Raw genomic sequence first — 22,620 nt, forward strand, 5'->3', positions numbered from 1 at the left:
TGCAATAGGAATTGTCCATCCCCCATCAGGGTTATCTTATATCTCAAGGCCACTCGAGGAGCAATGAACTGGAAATGCGTGGCCACGCTCGGAAGGTATCTATGGTAGATAATTCCGGTCAGATAGTTATTCTCCAGATCAAGGAAACCACTCATGATATGATCAAATGCAAGTACGACCTGCAAGACACCTTGCATTGAGTAGGAGATAGTAATAGGATAAGAGAATTGGTGACGCACACTTGTCGCGGACAAGTGGGAGATTGTTGGAGTAAGTTTCCTCGACAATAATGCGATCACATGTTTAAATCTCATATTAAGAATACTAAAGGGAAAGTAACATTTTATTGTCAACTGATCCACATTAATCGGTAATGATTGGCTGACTAGAGTTTGACATTACTGTCGTGTGACGGTGGTGATCAGTTGATCCCTTAAGGTCATACCTCTAGGGAAACATTCTCAATTGACTAATTAATTAATTAATTGTATGACGATACAAGTTAATTAATTCCTTAAAATTGAACAAATGATTTTGTGAGAAATAATACATATCTTATTGTAATTCGATTAAATAAGATTCGTACTAAGTAATTAAATTGTTTTATTACTTACGTTAGTTATTGTTTATGAAACAATTACAATAAGAATGAATTGTTTATTATAAATACAAGTAGTTGCGATTTATAATTATATGACCCATTTTAAGTAATTGTAATTGTGAATTACTAGTTAGTTTTTGTGTGTAATTTATTTCATTATATAATGATTTTTTAATTTGTTAAAAATGCATTATTTAAATGACATGTCTAGTAACATGTCCAATTTGTCACACAATACAAACTAACAAATCGACAAAGTTAAAATGGATCCATATTAACTTGTATGTACCGTGTAAAATGGGAGAGGAAGGATTATTGTGCTTTAATCATTTAATTAGTGGGAAACATTAGCATTACCTACTAATTATAGGCTTTCAAGCCTACACTCTTGTGAAGAGCAATAAGGAAAAGCATTGGGCACTCTACCCATGCCAAAACCCGGTTGCCTCTGCCCTATACACTCAAGTAGTGTATTTTCCACATACACTAATTCATTCTAATTAGAAAACAACTTGAGAAAAATTCATCTCTCTAGTTTTGTTGTTGAACAAAATAATAAACTCTCACTAAAATTTCTAATATTATTTATATATTATTAGAAGTAGTAATCACTTAATATTAGTATTTTTAAGGGAACAAATATTAATTTCTAGTAACAAAATTAATTTTGTATTAAGAAGGATTTCCTTGGTACAATCCTTGAGGAGTAGATCTTGCAAATAGATCTAAGGTTTTTGGGGCATTTGGATTATTCTTAAGAAGACTAACTTGGTAGGAGACCAATTTAGTATAAACCATTTTCGGCCTCCTTGTAAGAATGACCAAATTCTTCTCTTTTACTCTAATAGTTATGCATGCATAAGTTCCTTTAAGTTTTATGACTAAACTTATAAACACTTAGCTTTTAAAGGAGTCTAATGAGAGATATACGAATCCTACAGACTCGTGGTTCAGTGGCGGCAGAACGGTGGTGGTTATGGTGTGGTGGTTGGATGGGTGAGGGTGGCAGAGTGGTGGAGCTAGACTGGTGGTTGTCTGCTTGGTGATAGGTGTTAATGGAGGAAGGAGTATAAAAAATGAAACTGGTTGGTGAGAGTGGTTTACCTAATTTTACAGGTTAAAAATGGTCTAGGTGTAGTAGGAGATAAGGAGAGTAATAGTAAGGTTTATTTTGAGTTAAATTAAAGTTCAGATTAATATGAGAAGATGTCCCATAGTTTGGATTATTCATGTCAATTAACCCTAAATTTTATCAAGAAACGTAAGTATGACCAAACACTAAACTAAATATACATCTTTACTTATTATTATTAAGTTACCTTAAACTTGTCAGACTGCCTATAAGCGATATAGCTATCCTAATGGTCCTGACTGACACACGGGTACTTCTTTTTCGGTGGTTTCTTGTTCATCTCCCTGGTTTACTTGTTGAACAAGTGGTTCTCAGCAATCTTTAACTTCCACGATCTGAGGGCTTCCCCTGTCTTTTTTCAGGTACTTATCATACTTTTCGGGAACAACGTAAGCTAACTGCATATATGATGAGCATAGTTGGTATAAGTGTTTCGGCTAATACACATATCAAGTAGTAACTTAATTTCAGCTAAAGCATTTATTATTGTATATACATACCTTTATTTTGTTTATTAGCATGGTGTTTCGAATTTTACTCAGTTCACTGATACGCGGCGTACCGAGAGGCAAATACTGTCTTACACAACAACCAATCCAACTCACAAAATACCCGACATTCTCACCATATGGCAACCACGTATCTTTATCCCATTGTAAAGGATTATGTATCTGTGAATTTATTGCTTCTAGGGAAACCATGTGGCGCATTCGACCCGCAGTGTATTTCAAATTATTTTCATCACCTGAGTCGTCGCCTGACGCATTTCCATCGTTTCTTTTCCGCTTTTCGACCATATCTAAAGCAGAAATTAATAAACAAATAATAACAATGCATACTTATAATAACAAACAAATCTCTAGAGAGGAGGGTTTATTACATCTCTAAAGAGGAGAATCCGGATTGACCTGGCGGTGGCAATGGCGATGATGACTGTTACGACGATGGGGTAGGCTGGTGGTTGAGGGGAATCTCAGTGTTTGAGGATATTATATGGGGGAGGGGAAGCTTAGAGTATATATGTGTGAATAATACAACACTTGCAAGACCTTGTTTAATGGAAAGTAATAAACATGGTATAAGAAAAACCGTTGTACTTTGTTTCCAAACATACAACGGTTTTGTTTGAAACTGTAATTGATTAGTACTATCTACAACGGGTTAGAAATAACCGTTGTCTTAAATATTTTCATTTTGTTTGATTTTCCCGCCATGAAATAAAGCATCATTTTTATATACATAACAACGGCCTGAACCGTTATAACTGTACACGTCTTGAACAATGGTTTAGGTATAACCGTTTTATTTTATAATTCATTTTGTTTGATTTTACCGCCAAGAAATAAAGCATCATTTTTATATAGATAACAACGCCTGGACCGTTATAACTGTACATGTCCTGAACAACGGTTTAGGTATAACCGTTGTATTTAATAATTCATTTTGTTTGATTTTACCGCCAAGAAATAAAGCATCATTTGGTACGATTTTTCCCTAACCCGCCTGCTCCAATAGCAGAAAACGTTTACAACAGCAGTTTGATATATAACAACAAGACAACAATTACACATGACGTAAGATATCTTGATTGCATTGTTGATATTTTAACGGCTATCAGGAACGTTTTTTGGATTTGCTAGTCTCTTCATTAACCCAAATACCTTCCTCATGATCATCTTGTGTATATATGTTTGGAATGTTAACATTTTCAACATCATTACCAAATTGCGATGTAGCACTGTGATCAATTCCTTCAAATTCGACGTCTTCATCATCTGGAATTCGGCGATGATAAGATAGAACAACTGACCACTTCTTATCCATAGGACCGGTAACATAAAACACTTGTTTTGCTTGTGACGCTAATATAAAAGGATCGTCCTTGTGATCCAACCTTGTCAAAATTTACTAATGTGAATCCTAAATCATCTTTTCTAACACCATTGTTGTTGTCAACCCACTTGCACCAAAATAGAGGTATCTCAAAATCCATGTAGTCTAAAACCAATATCTCTTGAATAACTCCATAATATTGCATTGTACCCAAAATAAGATTTTTATCCTTTGAACTAGCAAAGTATATTGCCTCAGAATCTACGCAAACTCCACTATTTTGCATTGTGCTCGCCTCATCTTGAATGCGGGTGTAGAAAGTGTACACATTGATCTCATACCCGCTATAAAAAGTTGCACGAGCATCAGGTTCGAAAGCGAGATGTCATAGGCTGGTTGAGCAATCATCAATTGGGTTGTCATCATCGTAAATAGTATCCTTAAACCAGTCACTAAATTGCTTGTAATGCTCATTTGCATACCACCTTTCATTCTTATGAGGGTGTTTTCCCTTAAGGTAACTCTAGTGTTTCATACTGTAAGGCTGGACATGATCATCGTTAAAAAGAACGCATGTATGAGCTCTATGTCGTATGTCATATGACATAACCTTGGAAACACGACCCCTTACACCTTTTCCATTCATCCAATCACTATGACGATTCGTAGAAGCTCAATTAACTCATCCAAGGAGAGGTACGCGTAACAATACAAAAGAGCTTCATTGATAATTGCTCGCTCAGCAACAGACCCCTCTGGACGATACCTAGTAGATGTGTAATACTTGTAAACTTTCATCAATCGTTCGAATGGGTACTGATATCTCAAATACACTGGCCCGTGATACAAAACCTCCCGGACTAGGTGGACAGTTAAATAAACCATGATAGTGAAAAATGAGGGAGGAAAATACATTTCAAACGAACAAAGACTGGTGACGAGGATGTCCTGCAAAGTTTTTGCTTCATCGGGATCAATGACTTTACTGTTGATTGATTTGAAGAAATAGCAAAATCTAATTATAGCATGTCGAACCTTTGGAGGTAGAATGGAACGAACGACCACAGCTAGTAGTTGTTGCATCAATGTATGACAGTCATGTGACTTTAAACCAGTAAGTTTTAGGTCCTGCAACGAAACAAGGCTTCTAATATTAGACGAATAGCCCTCTGGCACCTTAATACCATGCAAGCATTCGCAAAACTCTTTTTTCTCCTTTTTTGAAAGAGTATGAGCTGCAGGCGGCAAAAAAGTCCGACTTCCTTTTGTTTTAGCTGCCAGCTCGGGCCTAATACCGATCTCAACCATATCATCCCTAGCTACCTTGTTGTCTTTTGTCCTACTCGGAACATTCAGCAGAATATTGATTATATTATCACAAACGTTCTTTTCAATGTGCATAAAATCTGGGCAATGTCTAACCGGGAGGTCACGCCAGTACGGAAGTTTGGTAAAAAATATGGTTTTTTTTATAACCACGAGTAGACAACTTAGGTCCCTTATTCCCATACGTTATCTCAATATCTTTCACTTTCTCATACACTTCATGACCATTCAAAATCTGAGGACTCCCACGTTGCTCAGGGCACCCATTAAACGCCTTGTGAAGCTTACGATAATGATGATCAGGGCATAACCATCGACGATTTCCCTTGTACACATGCTTGCGAGAATGCTTCAAATATTCTAATTCAACATCCCCCCCACACAATGGGCAAGCCTCTTTCCCATGTACAATATGTCCAGAAAGATCGTCGTACGCCGAAAAGTCAGTTATTGTACACAATAACATAGTTCTCAGATTGAAACTTTCCTTCTTATAACCATCAAACACTGGTATCCCTCTTTCCCACAGAATCTTCATATCATCTAGAAGTGGTTCCAAATACACATCTATGTCATTTTCAGGTTGTCAAGGGCTAGATATCAACAAAGACAACAACAGATACTTCTGTTTCATGCAAACCCATGGGGGCAAATTATAGATGGCCAACACAACTGGTTAAGTACTGTGTTGAGTATTCATGTTTCCATGAGAGTTCATTCCATCTGAGGAGTGCACTAGATGCAAGTTCCTTGCTTTTTTGGCGAAGTCAGGATATTTAGCGTCAAACTCTTTCCACTGTTGACCATCCGCTAGGTGTCTTAACTTTCCATCTTCAAGCCTTCCACTATTATGCCAAGTCAACATTCTTGCATCTTCTTTATTCAAATAAATCCTTATAAATCTTGGTATTATTGGGAAAATACCACAACACCTTAGCTGGGATTCTTTCCTTAGTCTTATAACGCCATACAGAGCAGCGCGGACAATATGATAATTTCTCATAATATTTACGATACAATATGCAGTCATTGGGACAAGCATGTATTTTCTCATATTCCATGCCCAATTATCTAATTATTTTTTTAGCCTCATATGTCCGACTCGGAAGAACATTACCGTTAGGAAGCATGTCACATAGCAAAGCTAGAAGATCCGTAAAACTCTTATCACTCCACCCATTTGCCCCCTTCAAGTTATATAACTTTACCACCGCAGACAATTTGGTATACTTCTTACAGCCAGTAAATAAAGGCATTTCAGATTGACTCAACTTCTCAATTAAATCATCAACATTTATTTCCCCCATCACCAGTAGCTTCAAAATCATCGAATCCATCATTTTCAGCAAACTTCTCACCTAAAACAACTTCAGGTGTAGGTGAACGATTGTTTACACACACATCATACCCCTCATCCCCTATATCTAAACCAGCAGCTTCAGGTGTATGATTATTTACCTCTGTATCAGATTCCCCATTCCCATCCTCTAATTCTCCATGAAAAATCCAACGTCTATAATCTCTACTGAAACTATTCTTTTCTAAGGGGTCGTTTGGTTCAAAGTGTTGGAATGGATTGGAATGGAGTGTAAATCCATGGAGGTATGGAGTTAGATACCCATACTTATTTGTAGTTGTTTGGTTCAACTTTGGAATGGAGAAGAAAAACAATATAAGGTGGAATGGAGTTAGAAACTTGGGGGAAGATGTGGGTATGAGAATCCAAGGGGTTGGAATGGAGTTAGAATCCATCAAGTATCTAACTCCATTCCAAAATGCTCCAACCAAACACTTGAATGGATTGAATCCATTCCAATCCATTCCAAAAGCTCCAACCAAACGCCCCCTAAGTGTATTTTGACATCTGGGATAGGCAAAACCCTAATATTACCACATCTATTACAAGGGCAGGGGAATGATGAGTGGAGATGAAAATTTTCACTAATGAAATTGTAAAATTCAGCAATTCCATCATTATAAATGGGATCACCAATTTCACCATCAATCATCCAAGTACAACCCATATATAAGCCAATGGCTATGAAAATGAGATTACCTTTTTGAAGTTATAAAGATTAATGACGGCGACGACGGCAAAGATGACTTTTTCACCACCAGTCATTCTATTATTAATACCTTTGAAATTTCATTTATTTTTAGAGTTGTATAATCTAAGACGGTTCTTATAAGAACCGTTGTAATTGTGCATGTATGCATGAAGTGAATAATGGTCAAACAACCAATAATAATAGGGCATGCATTGTTAAACTAAAATCACAAACTTTTCAGTTTTTATAGTGGATCTGTTTTTACAACGGTTTTAAGAAACACCATTGTTAATTGGTGTAATATGAAAACGGCTTTAAAATAACCGTTGTTGATATATGAAATATGACAACGACTTAACAAAGAACCGTTATCATTTTGTCTTATTATTATAACGGTTCAATTCTTATTATCTTATTATGCCGTTTCATTCTTTTTTATTAATATAAGTAGAAAGTTAGTCATTATAATATTTTATTTGGTGGATTGCCTTTGAGTGTAAGGAGTACCATTACTCCTGGAGGACACAAGAATTTTTCTGGTGATATTGTCTCTGAATGCCAAAGGATGGGGTAACAAAAAACGTAACAAATAACATAAATAATTAAACTTTAATTAAAATAACCGCCATAATCAAAATACAACTCATAATGTCAGATAATAATTAAAGACTTAATTAGAATCTGATGAAGTATTAGGATGGTCTTCATGCCCAACGGCATAGATCAAGTCGTAGATCGACTCTTCATCATCAGCGGACAGCGCAGGTGGAATGACCTCTTTCTTCCATGACATAGGCACGGTGGCAAGAATGTGATGCCTCCTGTAATGTCTCAGCAGAAGATGATCAACATGGATCGCAACCCATAGATAAGGGTCCTTTTGTCTAGCATCCGAATAGAAGTCCTCTTTCCACGCAAATCTAGCCCCTAATTTTCTTGCCTAACGAAAACTATCATGGCAGTTGGCTTCGTCAAACTCGATAAAAGCGAAGCCTACAAAACCTTGCTTGTTTATAGACACAGGGTACACTTTTTCAACCGCAGTGAAACCGGAGTCATGAAGCATTTGCGTCAACCACCCAAAATTAGGGTTTAAACCCTTTCCATTCACATCATAACGAACCGGGAGATTATGGAGAATGCAAGTAAAAGGTTGTGCATAACGAGAACATGATTGTAGCTCCGATACACCAGCCATATTTTTTTAAGAGAGAAATTAAAGAGTAAATGTTTGATAATTTAGATTTTTCCTAAAACATTATGAAGACATATTTATAGAATTATTTTGGTCAAATTGAATATTATTGGTCAAATTGAATATTTATTAAAGTTCTGATAAAGTTTTGCATGCAGTGGTCAAACTGAGAAATCTAATCAAATAGTGACAACGATTGAATTGAAAAACCGTTCTTTCATAATTGAAAATGATAACGGTTACAGAAAACCCGTATCTATAACATAACAACGGGTACCACAAACCATTGCTGGTGCTAATTTAGTAACGGTTTTCGAAATGCCATTTAATTAAACTAGTAACGGTTGTCTAACAACCATTGATAAGAGAGATTTTATAACGAGCTTTTGGAAACCGTTAAAACGTTTTTTTATAATGGTTTGTTAAGTAGCCGTTGTCACATTATAATAACAACGGTTTTCGTGGGAAACCGTTATTCTCATTATCGCAGTCTAGTTTCCGCCAATATTTGAAAAAGGGTAATCTAAGTGTCATTAAATACATTAAACCGTTGTGATACGCTCCTTATTGATTGCCAGATTTGGCGTAGTGAAATCCTCCAACTTCTCACCATTCCCCAGCCCCAACCACCCATCGCCCAACCTCGACGACCACCCTATGTCGTGGACCACCCATCTCAAGTTAGATTCATCATAAACCGTCGACCACCCTTATCCCTTCCCTCGCGTTGTTTTATCAGCAATTAGGGTTACGATGGAGTTGGGTTGTTGAAGGGGTGGTTGTGAGGTCGTCAGGCCGGAGTAGGATGGTTTGAGGGAATGAGGTCGAGTGGTAATGTCAGGCATGTGTCGTCGAGTTTGGTGGTTGCTGCAGGTTGTAAGCGGGGGAAGGGGTTGTCGATGTTGTGATGGTAGTAGAGAGGGTGGTCGGCGGGGGTAGGGTTGTGGAGCGATGGTCGGCGCGAGAATGAGGCTATGGAGAGGTGGTCGACGACTCTGGGAGGGTGGTGGGGGAGGGGTTTTCAGGGGTTGGGATTTGGGTAATTGTACGTTTCTTTCTACTTTTTCTTTTTCTCTCTCCCTTGTGTTGTTTCTCTTATGGTGGGAATGAGAAATGAGATGAGCACACTCATAAGAGAACTAAATGTGCGGGATTAAGTAAAAGAGTGTGCGGAATTTAGTAAGTCTCTATCTATTATTATTATTATTAAAATACTTAATCTCACATTTTCTTGATCTTAGTGCCGAATTCAATTGATAACTAATGAGTAAGATGGAGAAAATATGATAATTCCTCTTTTCATAGATCTATATAATTCCTTAATCAGAATGATAATTATTATGTATTTTCATTTTGGGTGTATTCGTAACATTTTATCAATTTCGAATTTTGGAAAGTTTATGGTTGAAAAAGAACATATGCAAGCAGAAAAAATAATATAAATAATTTATTATCTCAAAATTCTCTCTCAATTTCTTTATTTGATAAATAAGTTGATGTAAAACTAGTACAATTTTTATGTTAGTTTTACATTAATGAAAACGCAGCGGAATTTAAGCGTGTATATTTAGATTTTTTTGGTATGAATTGAACGAAAATAACAATGGATAGACGTGATCACACTCTTCTCCCTCGTAAGGAACTCGAATTTGAACACGAATGGCACTCAACCTCGCAAGGAAGAATGTGTATTATCTCACCTTCGCAAGAACGAAATAATAACTCTAATAACTAGCTCGCAAGCAATTAGAACAACAAGAACTCTTGTATTAAATTCTCTAACTTCTATTTTTAAAACGGAATACAAACTCCTTATCTATATCTATCTATATAAATATATAAAAGAGGCTTTTTCGAGCAATATTAGAGCGTCCATATCATCTTTTTTAATAATTAGGAAAGTATATTATAAGATCTTCCAAGATTCTGACAAAGATAGTATGTAATATTTTTAATATCAAAGCTATATTTTACATAAAAGAATTGTTTGATTATCAATCTAACCAAAAATTATAATGCAAGACATTTAGAAACTTAGATATTTGGATTCGTAGCAAAAATGTTTTCATTTGAGTATAAATTTCGTATATTTACTACTTCCTCTCTTCCATTGACTTGTTTACGTTTATTTTTTGCACAAATATTAAGAAAATGAGATATCTTTATTTTTCATGTTTACTTACACAACTGCTCTCATATACGCTCCTCATATTTGACACCCACCCACCGAAAGGTATAAAAGTATATAGGGGTATGTGAGTCATTTAGTTGATAAAAAAATATTCATATATAGAAACAAAGACAGTCAAGCGGAACGGGGTAAAATAGAAAACGTAAGGTATGAACGAAATAATATTATTTTTTCATATTTTAATTATGATAAAAGATGGTGTACTTCTTAATATGTTATTTGTTCTACGTTGAAGAATTATGTAGGTGTGGTGAATATATTACATATAAATATTAGAATTGTCCCCACATTGGAAGATTACCATTAGGTAGGTGATCCTATGATTATAAATAGGAGTTATCTTTGAAACTTAGGTATCAAACAAAAATCTTTTGAGTCTCTTAAGAATTGTCTTAGAGGACGCTTAAGAGTTTGTATTATTAAAAAATAATAATTAAATTAATTTTGGAAATTATCCTAAATAATATTTTTGATATAAAAAATATAATGAAAAATATTTTAATTATTATTATAATTAGAATATAATATATATTTCCTATATTATATTTAATATTTATAATTTTCATATAAAAGTTTTTACATTTCATTTGACATAAAAGTATCGTAATTACGAAATAATATAATTAGATTGATGATAAACAAATTCTATCAATAGAGTATAAATTTCATATTATTTGCACATATTTTAATTATGATAAAAAATAGAAATATAACGTACGGATATTAATAGATGGTATATAATTATTACATATATTGAAGTAGCAATTCGAAATTTGGGTTGGATGTCGAACTAGGTGTGAAAAAGATGGTGTATTTCTTAGTATATTAAGATCGAAAAATTATGCAGATGTGGTTGTATCATATATTATATTAAAGCTGAAACCATCAACCCCTTTGATCGCCACGTGTCAACACCTTTTCATATGTCACATGTAATGTGATGTATTTCTAATATATAAATAAAAAAAAAAACAAAATAAAAGTGGCAATCATATCATATATTATATTATATTAAAACTAAAACCATCAGCCCCTTTGATCACCACGTGTCAACACCTATTCATATGCCACATGTAATCTGATAACTCATATTTTAGCGACATTTTACTCATACTTTAACCTTTTATTCGACTCGATTTTGTGTGCTTTTATCGAACTAAAGCTCATTTAATTTACTAATTATAATAATTTGTCGTCGTAGTCATATTTATTAATTAGTCGGATATTTATTTAATGTTATTATTAATATTACTTTATTACAATAATGTGTAGGCAAGGAGGAATAATGAGATGAAGAGGGAGTAAAAGGATACGGAAGTTGAGGAGCAAATTGGGACGAGATGGAAAGAAGACGGGTCAAAGCAAAGTCAAATGGATTAAAATACACAAAGAAAGTAAAGTTTGACAATTGACTTTTGCTAAAATCCAAACCCCCCTGCTACTTTGAAGTTGCTCGCCATTTTCAACACCCAATTGCCAGAACATAGATTTAATAATCAAGCCTTGATGATTCACCATTTTCAACGACAAAAATCAGCCAAGCTACGCACCTTCTCACCTCGTCATCCTGCCTCCATCACCATAACACCACGCATCACCATTATCAACCATGCCCATTCATCCATCACCATTAACAACCTCCTTCATTTACCTCCTTCATCTATCACCATTAATATACCACCATTACCACCATTCTATCATCATCATCATGGTACCATACCCAATTCACATCCATTCGTCTAAAAGACCCGACATCGGAACTCCACCATCGAACACCAACCGCCGCAGCCCATCACAGTCCGTCTTACTACTCCGCCACAATCAACCCGTGGTGGTGAGCCCTTGCCGAGCACCACGCACCATCATCTGAATCACCAATGGTGAACTCGTCACCATTGGAGCACGAGTGCTGACCCACTAAGATTGAACCCGACTCCGTCGTCCCCTCCACCTATTATGCCGACAACAACCAGCAACAATATGGCGGCAACGGAATCATTTTCGCACCACCATCAACCCGTTCACCAATTCGAACTCGGAGTCGAAACCCGAGTTAATTCGCAACAAGCTGCGCCACCAATTCGTACTCCATTCAACCTCAAGCAGGCGGATTCAACCCAGAACAACGCATCATCAGCCGCCTTGCCTCGCCGGGATCTCCTCCGTTGAAACCCGGTTTTCTTTGTGTTGAAGCCCGTGCTCTCCGCTGAAATTTGGGCCTTGTTGTTTGAGTTTTGATCAGCTAATGACGGAACTGCCCATTCATTTCCCTTTCTTTTTCATTTTAAGTTGAGGGCATTATAGTCTTTTCGTTGGTCTTTTGTAGTCCACTATTTAAACCCATATTTTGTATGAGAAGGGGGAACCCTTATTTTTGGACGCAGCCTTCTTCATTTTTCCAGGGAAAAACAGTAGCTTTGGGTAGAGTAGTAGTTAGAGAATAAAACACCATTATTTCCTCATATTGTTATCTCATAATTAATTTAGGGTAGAAATTAGTTCAAAGTTTCCATCTTTTGTAATCCTATTTGAAGATCTATGTTCATTTTTCCATTTAATGCAAATTTGGTATTAATTCTTCTCTCCCTTTCTCTTATTGTTATTTAATTATTGTTATGTTTTACTTAGTTTAGTCTCTTTAATTAGTTAAAGTTTTAGTCTTTATTACTCTTAACATGTTTAATGTTAATTTCTTCATGTTTAGTCATTAGATTAGTTAAAGTTTCAATCTTTATTACTTTATTTTGTTTAATTTCATGATTAAAGTAATTATAAATGTGTTTAGTGTTAGATTAGTAATGATTAGTGAGTAGTCTTCTACTAGGACTCGGTTTGACCCGACATGAGTAATTTCACTAATTGATTCTCATAAAGGCTAATTGTTGGGAGAAATTGGTAAGGGTAGTTTAGAGGAATGATTTGGTTTATGGATTGATTTTGGGTAGTGTCGATTTGTAACCCTTGTCCACCAACGAGAGTTGGTTAGGTTGTAAATTGGGTACCCGGAAGTTGGTCTTATCACTAACCTAGGTTGAGACCGAAAGGGAGAACCAAGGGAGGGTACCTCTAGGCTAGCGTTTGAAATCGACCTCCGAGAGGAGGAGTGGGATGACCCGGAATATGATGAGTGCTTAGTGACCTTGACCAATTACTTGACCACCTTGGAAAAATGCATGTTTTTGGGGTAGTTGGGTGTTTAGTTAGGGATTCCGACCTTCGAACCCGAGAGGGGGGTTGGTGGGTAGAGCTAGTGTCCTATTATGAGCCCGAGAGGGAGTTAGTAGGCGAATTAGAGCCATCTCCCCCTTGCTTGTCTACCCGAGTGATTAGCCTAGGGAATCGTGACGTGGAATTATGAATCGTTGTGGGAGAACCGAGTTCTAGGCCCTTTAATCATTTTATTTACAACTTAATCTTTTCTTGCTTATTTTCACTTCTCTTGTTGAATTGTCATTTCTATTACTTGTTTTCTTACTTTAATTGTTTTAGTAGTTATTAATTTAGTTAATTAGTTTAATATCAACCAATTTCTTGATTCGCGTAGCTAACTTATAATCTAAGACAAAACTAATACTCAAACTTGATCTCCTTGTGGTTCGACCTCGACTACCCTACTACATTAGTTGAGTTATTTGTTTGATTTGGGGAGTGCGACAAACCCATTATCATAATCATATATTATATTAAAACTGAAACCAGAAGCCTATTTGATCGCCACATGTCAACACCTACTCCTACGCCACGTGTCATTTGCTGAAATCCTAAAACTATAAAAAAAAAATATTGATGCAGGCAATCACATACAAATTTCTAACACTATTAAATAGCATTCCTGATACATGTGCATTGAATATTTTAATCAGAGTAACAAGCACAATCCGGGATATTATCATTTTATACTCCTTGATATCCGGGATATATTTGACTACCGGAAATCTTATCATTTTATACAAATATATAATTGCTATCCATTTATATAAATTAACTAATCAAGTCATCAATTAGCATCCTTCATTTAAGTTAAGAATATTAAAGGCAATTGATTGATATTTTACACATTCCATCTAAAAAATCCGTTTGATCTACCCACATAATTTTTTGTGATTAGTATCCTTCATTTAAGTTAAGAATATTAAAGGCTGATTGATTATGATAATCAATTACGTTTTCAATGTGATCAATATTCGCTTCCTCCCATATTTACGTTATGACTTTCCATTTCAAGATAACATCATACTATAGAAAATTGATTTACATCAATTCCCAATTTTGATTTTTAGGTAATTTAGTTTAGTAATTAGTTGAAAGATATTCAAATATTCAAAGAAAATTTCACATTTTTTTCCTGAACTAAGTAAAAAAAATGTTTGCATATAAGTTGAATATGAACAAATCCTTATGAGTAGAGAAACAAAGGGTAACGGTAATATTTTATATACGTTGAATTAGAGAAAACTAATTTCTTTCGATTCCCATTTGTTTAAAGAAACGAAGTGAGAATAATGACTTTCTTGTGTACATATTAAGATGTTGTAAAATTATATCAATATTTAAAATGGTACATAATAAAAATGGTTTACATATTCCACAAGACTAAAATAAAAAGGTGAATACTTATGTCATTATTTATATAGCTATAAAATATATATACTACAGATTAATAAACCGCAACACGAAGGTCACAATATATCAAATGAAATGGTCTCATAATAAAATCATGATGAGATGAACCCCATATATAGTACCAAATATGTATTTCATAATAGTTCGATATTTTGATAAATTCTTAAGTTTCAAATTATAAAAATGAATAATAGTGTGACACCGAGTAGTGAGAGAATAATTTCAAGGTCAAAAACCAGTGCACAAAAACTTAGAAGAGACGATCTCTTATTAAGTTATTAATGAGAGACAACATTTCCCTACCATTTCGTTTGTTTTTTGTGACCTTTTTATTGTTGATCGTAAGCAAAAATGACACTTTTTTACGTACCTATTTGATTATTTTCATAATAAGCATACCTATTTTACCTTTATTCACAATTCGTACTTGGTTTTTTTTAACTCCTGTATCATTTTTACTACAATTGATGGTTTCATAATAAACTTATTATGAGATCGTCTCCTACGAGACTTGGTCAAGTGAGGGTGGGATGATATCTACTCATGTTAATTATATTTTTCATTGTTAATGAATTGTTTTAGAGTGGCTCTATTCATGTAAATTTTGAGTTGCTATTTTAAGGGTTTTATGGATTAGGTCATTTGAAATCTTTCTAGGACAAGACCATTAAAGCTGTTTACATCTACAAATATACGAGTATCAAAATTTTGAATAGGGCTTTTAAAATCTTATATGGTACGAGTACTGAATACAAAAGGTATTTCAAAAATGGCGGGAATACTTGTATATACTCTGTAGTTAGACTTAGTTTGGCATGAAAATGAAAGGATCAAGTAAATGGTGGGAAACATGATAGTGGGAAAGGTTATACATCCTCCGTTTTTATTGAATTGTTTACGTTTACTTTTTGCACAAATATTAAGAAAGTGGGTGTCTCTACTTTTTATATGCATACCTATAATAGTAAGTCTTCCTTAAGACGGCATTATTAGGGAAAAGCAACAAGTGGTATGAAATTTGATCCATCTTAAGCTTAAGACAAATAATGCCGTCTTAAATGAGAATTAGTGTACTTACAAAACTACCCTCATAGGAGCCTCACACCTTTTGTCACCCATACCAAAAGGTACAAAAGTAGACAAGTATGTGGGTCGTTAATTGATCAAAGAAATCCATATAAGGAAACGTAAACAATCCAATGGAACAGGTGTAACTTAAAATAGAAAACGTAAACTATTCAATAAAACGAAGTAAGTAAAGTTTTTTGGTTGCATGACAAAATGATGAACAATGTTGTGAAACAAGTGTCAAAATAATAAATAAAAGAAATAAAACTATTGGTATTTGACGACTTGAATAAAGATATGAAGGGGCGGTGTCGATGGTGGGATTAGGGGTCGTGATAGGGGAGGGGTCGCGATAAGTGAGTACGATGGGGTGGGGTTTCATACAGGTATGGCCAGGGTTAGGAGTCGCGCATAGGTAAGGGTCAGGGGATGACAGTTATGTCGGAGGGATGGTGGGAGGGGGCGTACGGGATAGTGGAGACAAGATGGGGTAAGGGATGTTCGAGGAGGTGACTAATGTGATACGAATTGGTTGGTTTGGGGGGGGGGGGGGGGGGGCTCGAGACATAAGTTGAGTGGGAGGTTATGGTCAAGTACAAAGGAGGGGTTGGGTGCGGTGGTGCGTCTGGTGGTGGGTCTCGAGCAATACTATAAATATATTACGAGATTTAACTATACTAATATGAGTATGCATAACAAAATAACTTTTCAAAAGTTTCATCTAAAATCTACAATGAATTAATCTTATGCCTTCACTCCAAAAGATGTATACATAAAATCTTTTTTGATTAACAGCCTACATCACCACCCGTGCAGTGCACGGGTACAAAAACTAGTTTGCTGTATTTCTAATACGTAAATTAAAAAAAAAAAAGTAGAGGCAATCACGTAAAATACTTTTAGGTTGGTTTTGAAGTAACCATAATACATCTTAGAAAATATTTTTATTTCCCTAGATTTGCGTCAATCACAATCAACATAATATGCATTAAAATATCGAGTTATTTTCCAATCATATTATAAAATTTAAGATTCCAATAATCTTAACAAAAATAAAACGACCGATAATAAAATATCACATAACTTATTTGAGGAATTACATGTATGAAATCAGTTAACAAATATTATTCATTCCTAAATGATATATTTCAAAAAAAATGAACCCAATCCCCCTTACTATTAAGAGAATAAAAATTCTCAATAGTTTCCCTCCAAAAGGAATATGCTAAATAAGGAAACAAAGTTCTATTTTTATTAAATTATTATCTTTTAATTAAGATATAATTTTTAATCATTATAATATTTTTTTAACTAAATTATATTTTTTTAATTAAAATAAAACAAAATTGGTATAAATCTAAAATTCTATATGAAAAACCGATAAATAAATGAATATTATTAGCTTCGTATAAAAAAAACTTACCACGTACTTAATTCGTATAAAAATAATTATGAACTGATATTATTAATTTTGTGACAAAAAGAACTTTAAAATTATTTGAGAAAATTTATAAATTGAAATCATTAGTTTTGTGGTAAGAAATTTCATTAAAATACACATTTCATAACTTTACTCAATTTTTTTGATTAGTTTTCCATTTCATTTTTTTATCCTCATATTAAAATATGAAAAACTAAGAATATGACAATTTTAATTCTATAAATAATACAGTACATTATAAATTAAACGATCTATAAATATCGCGCATTTATGCGCGGGATCCACACTAGTTACGTACTAAATGTGTAAAGCAATGAGTGGTAGATATTTTTGGAAAATATTTAATATTGCAACAATATATTAATACTAATAATACTAATCTCTAATAAAGAGAAAATATTATATTCACATAAACAATTGGATTTGTGGGCTCTTGATTGACTATATGAGTTGAAAGTTTCGCATAGGTAAATAATGCGATTTTCTTAATTAGGACTTCTCAGTTTGCCTATAGTTCATCTTCCATTTCTTTGTGCATGAAATTCTTTCTTCAATTGAGTATTTGTTTATGTTTTTGTGGTGATATCATGAAATCCTTTAGACTTATATGGATTTGCTTTTGGTGAAATAGTACATTTAAGTTTATAAGTGGTTACTACCTACTTATTATTGAACATTTTTATCAATAGTTTTCCTAATTTTTTTTATTATATTGATTGCAGATTGTTTAAAATGGCATTAAAGTATGAAGATAGCTCATGTTTATTAACTGTCCAAGCAACCTTTGTAGTTTTCTTCAGTCCCTTTGTTGCACATTGCACAAAACAAAATGTTGTATGGTGGGTTTGATTGCAAATCTACACACATTAGTAGTTAGAATATTAATGTATTTCATTTATCTCAATCATCTGTTTATTTTATTTTTCAATTATTTGTTTGCGATATTTTAATCAAATGTAAAGAAATAAATGGGAGAGAATACCCTCTTTCCCACTATATATTTGACCGATAAAGGGTATACTTATCGAACTGCTACACATTTCCATCATATAAATGAGTGCATATATAATTGTACCCTTCTGCCCTTTGTCTAAGCAGTATTTATTGTGTACGGCGGTCTTTTTTTTATCTTATTTTTTTTATAAAAAGTCCGCATTTATTAATAGTAATAAATGAGTATGTTTTATACAAAAAGGGATAGTTTCACGGTGTAAGACCGAATTTTTCTACAATTTATGTTGCCTAAGAATTCTAAAATTTTACACACACAAATTTACTAAACGTATAAATAACAAGAGCGTATTCTCTATTTCATTTTGTGTTCCATCTTCTTTCTCACTATCCTTTCCTCGTGATACATCATCAGTTATTATGTATGTGAAAATGTGCTGTGAAATAAGAATAATAGGACATGAGACGAGACACAAAAGTACGATGGAGGATCACATCTTAAAAAGAACACCCCTAAATTTCATTTTTCATCTTATTTAGTTTAATTCATGTTTTTACTTTTGAAGAATATTCCACATCTTCATAATTTTATATTTGATAATTTGGTGTTAAATATTAATAGAGGTAATATTTTGGGCTCAAAGAAGAACCTGGTTTCTAAATAAGTTACCAAGTCTTCAATCATTACTTCGTATTATTCAGAAGTTTCGGTAATACGGAGTATTAAAGACGTGAGTTCTTACATAAGATGGAATGTACTTATGTACATGCATTAAATGTAAAGATATACTACTCCATATAATGTTACGAATTGACATCACATATTCGGTTTAAAGAAAAAGCACGGATTCTATAAGATATCAACTTTGAAAGAATTACACTTTGTTTGTAATATTCAGCATTTCATTGTGTCTCTGATGTATCATTGACGGGCTAAGTCATTTAAAATTGAGTCATATTCAGATAAGTGTTAAAAAATTGGTTTTATTAGTTATTAGTTTGCACAAACTTACCTATTTAAAAGGGAGTGTTTGACTATACTTTTGTTTTTAAATTTTGATGACATTAAACAAAATTATAAATTTGTTATTTTAGATTTGGAGATATGGTGGGGGATGTAGGGTATGGATGGAGGCAAGAGGGGGTAGGATAGTTGATGGACGTAGGATATGGATTGAAGGATGGTGGTTAGTTGTAGGGGTTGCGGAGATAAGGGTTGAGAGAGATGTCGTTGTCTGAGGTGTTGGGTGTGGTCACCACTGCGGTGGAGCGTCTATTTGATTGGGGTCTTGAGGTAGTCGTTTAGTGATGGTGAAGGTTGTTTCCAGATGTTCAGGTGATGCTGGGTGGGATAGAAAATGACAGACAAGGTAGAGAATTAAGAGGAGAACAAATAAGAGGAATAATATGAAAATAAGCGTACAACAATGAGTAAAATGAAATGTATGTTGCGTAAATAAATAGGTTATGAAATTTACAATAATTTTATATCCACTTTTCATATTTCACCTTTTATTATAAGTTAAAATGACGGGAAAAAAAAATTGAGTACATCGAATAAAATTAAGCAACATTAACTTATCAAAAATGTATGGGTAGACAAAATAATTTTTTCTAAAATTTAGTAATTAAATCGAAAAAATACGTAAGTTTTTACTTTTAATAATAATATTTTCTGTTACCACCTGTGCAGCTCAAGGGTTCGAAAACTAGTTACATATAAATAATAGAATTATCCCACATCGAAAGATTAGCATAAGATGTGGTGATTATATAATTATAAATAAGAGACATAATTGGAACTTAGATATCAACCCAAAATCTTTTAAATCTTTAAAGTATTGTCTTAAAGAGCTCTTAAGAGTTCGTATAATTCTCTTCAGTCTCCACAATATGATACTCTCTCCATACTACACCAAAGATAATATGCACCCACTTTTCCCCTCACAAAAAGTGGGTCCATGTTACCTTTGGTGCGGTATGGAGGGAGTATAATTTTCTATATTATATTTACGTAATTGCTAAATCCTGCGCACTATTTACTCAATCCCGCGCATTTTTGCCTTTTATTCCGAATATATTCCTCTCATTTCTCACCCACCAAAGAGAAACAAGAGAGAAAAAAGGGAAACAAGTATACAACGATTTCCATCTACGCCCAAAATCAACAACCCCCTCTCCCTACCGTCGGCCACCTTAAGCTGTGCTTCTCACCCCTCCCTGCCCCCATACCAGCGTCAACCACCCACCACTACGCCGACCATTGCAACCCATGCGCGCGCGTACTGCAGAAACTCATAACCGCAATAACCGCACCTTCGACCACCGTAGAAACCGCACCCTCCCCAACAACCTCCCAGCGCCGCCGGCCACCTAGTTAAGGTCTCCCCCACCACTCTGCGAAACAATCCACTAGCAGATCCAGGGTTTCGGTGGTCGCCGTTGATTGACAACTCTAATGATTTACGGTTCGGTGTGCCAACCATTAATCGCCATTTTCTTTTTCTATTGCTAATCTTTAATTTCATTACACCATGTCATTTGTACCCTCTGTGGGGTAATATCCGTATAATACCCTTAAAATATAAGGACTATAACGCAAATTTTATATGTGATTATTGTCATAAACAAAATTACAAGAGAAAAACGATAAAGCACAAGAATTAACCTTCGGTCCTAGTGCAATTCGGCAATGATAGAGATCAAAGTAGATCTCCTCCTAATTGTTGCACCCAAGATCGTCTGAGAATATGCCCTTGTGCTAGAATGTATTCTCTAATTGCCTTGCAATATTGAGAGAATTGATGTGTGAAGTTTTCAGATGTGAGATCTAAGTTTTGAGAGGAAATGTTCTCAAAACCCTAATTATTTTTGCAAAATGAAAATTAGGTTAGAAAGGAGGAGAAGCTCTCCTTTTGTTCTACCCTTGCTCGGTCCGTGGGTTTCATTAGGGAGGGAGTGGGCTTTCCACTTCCTCCTTATTAAACTCGTGATCCGACTTGAATTGCTAAAACGTATACGACGGGTTTTTAAATATAAATTGTCATCGGTTATCGGTAATTAAAATATCAACTAGTAACATGACTTAGTCGAAATATTAATACATGTCCGACAAAGACAATATTGTATAATTAATTTATTCAATATACATTAATCAAATATAATCGCTTATATTTAATTTACGAATTAACCGCTTAATTCGTCTTAGCCATTTTTATTTAATCCGTATTAAATAATTATCTCAACATCGCTTTTGACTAATTATTAGTCAATAACTCCGACTAACTGGTTAGTCAAAATTGGCATCAACATGACTGTATTTTCATACCGTCACATCTCTCAAACGTATCCTATAGGTGTGACTTTTAGGGACCAGTTGATCACCGCCATCTGTATGACAATAACGTCAAACTTATCTAGCAAGCCAACCGTTATTGATAAACGTGGACCAACTGATAATAATACAAAAGTATACCCTTTGATCCTTTTAGAGATTTAAATGTTATTGCACTAATCGTAGAGGACACAGCCCCAACAAGCTCCCACTTGTCCGTACAAGTGTATGTGTAATAACGTTATCCGCACTAATCTGGAGGACACGGCTCAACAAACTCCCACTTGTCCGTACAAGTGTATGTGCGATAACCGATTCTCATATTCATTTAAAATTTCTCCCACTCAATGTGAAACAATTTGCAGATCCGGATCCGCAAAGGTCGTATTTTACAATCGATCTGTATCTAGAGTGGTTTCCCCGACTAGAGAGTAACTCAACTGATAAAACGAATTCGTATTCGAGCATGGCCATGCATTTCGATTCTGACTCCTCGAGTGGCCCCGAGAAATATCGAGTTCCTGATAAAGGCTGAATATTTCCTTCAACTCGACTCCTTCCGATCTAAGCACAGCATGAAATGACCCAGAAAAAAACTACTGGGCCCCCTGTTACGGATGACCGTGAGAAAGAAACCAAAGTCACCCAAAATCTACCTTAGTCTCAAGAGACAGTCGATAGTCAAAAGAATCGACTCTTAGGATCACCATGGAGGTCCTATCCACGACCTGGCACCGAATGTTATAAAACATTTAGGACTCCACGTCGATGTCACAATTGTGTCCTACGAAATATCCGTATAAATCGCCTCTGTGATTGGTCAGTCAACCTTTTGACTTATGGCTCGTTGAACCCACCATCAACCAACGTCACAAAA

The 22,620-nt window shown here is 34.6% G+C and overlaps 1 long non-coding RNA gene across 1 annotated transcript; it reads left to right on the top strand.

The window, feature by feature from the left end:
* Positions 1-11,476: 11,476 nt before the first annotated feature.
* Positions 11,477-18,493, top strand: LOC141617191 (uncharacterized). The gene is made up of 2 exons (XR_012531094.1): positions 11,477-12,894; positions 18,181-18,493. It is a non-coding gene; the product is annotated as an uncharacterized LOC141617191 (long non-coding RNA).
* The last annotated feature ends 4,127 nt before the right edge of the window (positions 18,494-22,620 follow it).

The sequence above is a fragment of the Silene latifolia genome, chromosome X (assembly GCF_048544455.1).
Source record: "Silene latifolia isolate original U9 population chromosome X, ASM4854445v1, whole genome shotgun sequence".
NCBI lineage: Eukaryota > Viridiplantae > Streptophyta > Magnoliopsida > Caryophyllales > Caryophyllaceae > Silene > Silene latifolia.